Raw genomic sequence first — 5,057 nt, 5'->3', positions numbered from 1 at the left:
AATGGAGGGGATGGAGCGGGGGGTGAGGCCAGTGCTGCTTTGCAGCCTCACTCCCCCAGGGCTGCTTCTTGGAGCCAGGGGCCAGCTTCCCCATGAACAACAGCCTCCAGGGATGGGAGGCAGCAGGGAACAGGAGAGGGGGGTTTACTGGTGGCTGCACCCCACCACAGCCATTACCACCACCGCAACCACCGATGGGGAGGTGGGGAGTGGCCCTGGCCCCAGCCCAAAGGGGAGGGGGAAAACGGCCCTGTCTCAGGACCTGGCCCAAAGTGGTGGGGGGGGAGGGGGGGGGCTGTGGCCTGAGGTGGTGGGGAGCAGACTCAGTCCTCTGTCCCTGCCCACCCCCACATCATTCTTGATGGGCAATTTGCTGATAGATAGATAGATAGATAGATAGATGTACATAAGTTCATGTTTATAAGTTTTATATTATGCTGTATAACCTGTAAATAGTTAAATATCACTGGGTGTCCTTGGTCTTTGCTCTGCTCTGTAGGAAAAGGAACTAGTGTACAGCTAGGCAGTCACACTCCCCACAGCATTCGTGCACCCACTGACATCCCTGCAATTGGAGAGGGAGTACCTTCCACATACCACCTAGGTTACATTTATTTTCTGGCCTTGCCATGTTCTTTGTTATGAAAAAAAGGTATAGATTGATCTCAAGGTACATTAAAGGGTGTAGATTTTGCCAATGGTACAAGTCTTCTCAGTGAGAACTTAAGAAACAATTTAAAGAGAAAAGCAAACAACTGTCCAATGTCACAAAAAATGGTTATTCATCATTTACAAAAAAAAATCAAACAAGGGAACCCCAGAAACTGTTAGACAAGCAGTGTTTGAGAAGGCAACAGAATAGCAGAATCTGGTAAATTAGCAAACTTTGGAAATGCTATGAATGCCAAGGAGCACATCCAAAAGAAAAGAATGGCACAAATTGTGACTGCTGTTGCCAGTTTCAACAAGATTTGTTCTTTAAAAATGTACATTCTAAAAACTAGTCATGCCTCTTCAGTACAAATGTTATTTCCATCTTATTATACATGCACGAAAACTGGAAACCCACTGAATGTAGAAGTGTACTACTTTTATGCCGTATATCATAGAAAATACTAAGTATTAATTGGGATGGCCTTATAAAAATAGAGATTCATTAGAACTGAACAACCTTATATTTCCAAAACTGACCACAAAAGAAGATGGAAATATTTCTCCTGGACATCCCATTGCTTTGCATGTTGCTGCTACGATATGTATATTGACTTATTTTTGTGAGAATGAAACCAGAACTTTTGCCATGGTAGGCATGTTTTGTACAGCTGGAAGAATAGATGAAAAGGGATTGATTTACAGAATCCCTTCATCAACTGCAATCAAAGGGAAAACTTGGGGGATTTAACAACATGGAGGGTGTGCAAAGAGAAGTTTAGGGTAGAAAGAAATGGCAAAAGCCTCATTTACCATCTGAAATATCTGGAAAAAAAATTCAGTAAAACCAAAGTTAATTTAACTGTTTTTACTCCATCAAATAAGGATCTTTTGTTTTCAGAAATCGGATGCATTTAGTAGTATTCTCATAAAGGATTTCTACAAGAGGATTTGGAAATTAGGCTGAAAATGACCATAAAAGCAGCTCTCAGGAACATTAAAGTAGATAGATTATCTCATAGGAGGTGTATTGTGGAAGAACAAATTGTAGGATTCAGAAAAGATGTGCAACTCTTTGGTCAAAAGATGTGCAACTCTTGGAAACAATAAAGGAGTAGTTAGGCAGAGAACTAAGGTGCTGGTAGATGTAATTACTATCAGGAAGATGGAACTAGGTTTATAGCAGATGTCATTACTGCTAGAATGAAGAGGAATGGTTATGACTAGAAAGATGAAATAGTGCAAAAAAACCTTTACTGAATAACATTCCTTCAACACAAGGGATGTGTGTGTGTGTGTATGTATAAAAAAATTGTCCAGTTACAAAATGTGGACACTGAAACCTTTAATGTGGAGGAGTGAATTGATGCAAGATTTTCTGGTCCTTTTAATTTGCTCACTAAACAGCTGCCAGGCCATAACATTTAAACATACTTGTAAGTCTTTCAATATATCTGTGCTATATGCAAACAAAAACTTCACCGGCCCTAGAATAAAGAGGAACACTGAGTTAACAGACTGCAAGTGGGTGTGATTAAATGAAAATATTACCTTTTTCCAGATCTAATTGTGCTATGGAGTACAAAAGTGCTGCCAAAAAAGAGAGAGAAACTTGATGTTTCAATATCTATATATTGATTTGAGCATTAAAACTGTCTGAAAATGATACATGGTGATAAATATGTCAGCATATTAAAGACAAAACACATTTCTGGTTATGTAATTGGGGTACGTACGAAAGTCTTCTTAATCAAAGAAACTATTCATGGGGGCAGAGGGGAATTGATTACATAAGTAACTATTGTACGTAATGAACCGAAAAAACAATTTCTATTTCACATGAGACAGGGTATATATATAAACATAAATCAGTGGTTTGATGCTCAAAATATGTAGGACCATCATGGCTCTAGGGGCAGGGCACATGAAAGGGGCATTCCTCAGCAATTCTGTGGCCCATCAAACAGTTGGCTAAATTTATTCTTTTATCTTATGCACTACCCTGATTGGTATCAGCTTGAATAGTGGGGCAAATATAGGGGGACCATGTATAGTCAAAGAAACTCCCACACCTTTGGGTAATGCAGTGCTCAGGGTAGGATAGTGGGTGGCAGAAAGAGGGAAAACTGGCCTTTCTCCAAAGCTTCAGCAACAGCAGTGAGAGAGCAACATGATGGGCAGAGGAGTGGAACGTGCTTATTTTATTGTCTGTCTACTCCCTAAACAGCCTCAGTCCCACTGCTGCTGAGGGGAGTTGAATCATGAACAGTAGAGGGGCAAAGGAGGCAGTGTTTAAGGGGGAGGAAGGCAACTGGTTTATATTTTAATGGTGATATGGGCAGGCAAGTAAACTAATTAATCTAGCGAGAAGAAATAGCATACAGTAAACACAACATTGACACTACTGAGCTCTAGCCTGCATTCTGTCTCTGCAGCTGCTTCTGGTCTCTGGATATAAAAGAATCTAAGACAGGGGCTCAACCCCCATCCTGCAGGCTAAATCCAGTCCATGGAGCCAGGTAATCTGGCCCATGGGTCTCCCCATGGGTCCAGAAATTTGCCAGTAGGGGAGAAATAGCAATTGATACTGCCACCACTCCCCCAGTGCCAAATTTCCAAGCCCTACATGGCTGTGCAGAGGAATCAGGCCCTATTCCTGAGTGGCTGGATTGAGCCAGGGCTAGGCCCAAATGAAGACACTAAGGGTGGGGCCCAGGTGGGCTGTTTTGTCATGCTGCTGCATTATGCTACAAGCAGGCCATTCCCATGCTTCTGCATCAGGCCCAGGCAAACTGTTTCCACATGGCTGGATCAGACCCTGGGTGGGCCAGTCCCATGTCCTGGATTGGGCCCACAGAGTGAATCTGGCCCATAGGCCAAAAGGTTGGGCATCACTGGGCTCTAAGAGATTTTAGAGGATCATCCTTCATAACATCCTGCATTGTGTCCAACAACTTTTAATGTTACTGCTGCAGCTTAATAATTTGTAACACAAAGCAGCATTCAAGAGATGTCATGGAATAAGAAAGAATGAAAAAAGGAGAAAGGAGAGAAAACGGGACAGACAACTCAGAGCCAAAGAGTGGCTGCTTATATAGCAAGTGCAAAGGTAGATATGGTACTTTGATGTATACTCCACAACATAAAATACTTTCATTTGGTGTAGAAGTAAAACAGAAAAGGTGAGAAAAAGACAGACAATCATGATGATTTCTGTGCAGTGCAATTGCCTTATGTGAGTTGAGGTGCAGATAGCTTGTACATTGTGTCTAGTACCTACTCAAGCACAACCCTTAATGAAATATTACTAGTAGGGTGCATCTACACGTGCATTAATGCACCTTTGCTACTGTGCATTAAGTTTAGTACCTTAAATATGAGGTCCTAACTAAATGCACAGTAGCCAGTGCTTATGTACAGTAGCAAAGGTGCGTGGTTTTCTTGTGATGCTTAATGCATGGTAGACTAATTCTACTGCACATGAGCATAATTGTATATCTTTTGTCATGATGTGCTCATGCACACTAGAATTAGCCTACCATGCATTAAGCATCTCATGTAGACACACCCAGGGAGTATTAAAATCTTTGCTAACTAAGCTTTAATTTTTTTCTCCTAATTTTGCAGAGCTAAGGAAAGCAACTTTGCATATTTTCTCAATATCCAGGTGTTTAAACCTCCTTGATTAAAAATTTTTCATTTTTTTAAAAAGCAACCTCCTTTCTTAATAGACAATTAAGTAGGTTCTATTTTTTAAAGTCAGTTAGCACTAATGATATATGTTTGGTTGACAGTGTAACAGAGCCAGCCTTTTGTTAGCTTCTATAGGCTGTAATTTCCTTTCTCCAACTGTAGTCAACAGGGGGCCCTTTAAGGGCAGGGGCCTGTTTTTCAGGGAGGTTTGGTTGACCCTCACTGGTGATTACAGTAACAACAATGCCATTTTGTCACTAGAAACTGAATTTAAACCCAGCTTGCTTTGATATAAGGTGACAACCAATTATCCAGTGGAAACAAATTTCAGCCAATGCCTACCTCTGTACATATGAACCAGTAGAGGTCAGGCCAAGTCTCAGGATCTCAATATTGTGATGTTAGATAGGAGGATGTGACACAATTGCACATATATAAATACACAAATCAATTAGGTGCACACACACATGCACGCACATACAACCAGCTCAGGCACATACATACCCATCACCAATTCAAGCACATACACTATACACCCCAAAAGTTAGACACAGATCACTAATTTGTATATCATGCACACAATTACATATATATATATATATGCACACACACTCACCAGTTCATAGATTCATAGATTCATAGATTAAGGGTCGGAAGGGACCTAGTAGATCTTCTAGCCCGACCCCCCGCCAGGGCGGGAGAACAACAAAAAA

Source organism: Gavialis gangeticus, unplaced genomic scaffold (genome assembly GCF_001723915.1).
Source record: "Gavialis gangeticus isolate Ggan-Ray unplaced genomic scaffold, GavGan_comp1, whole genome shotgun sequence".
In the NCBI taxonomy this organism is placed as follows: Eukaryota; Metazoa; Chordata; order Crocodylia; family Gavialidae; genus Gavialis; species Gavialis gangeticus.
Note: the sequence above shows the minus strand (reverse complement) of the source record.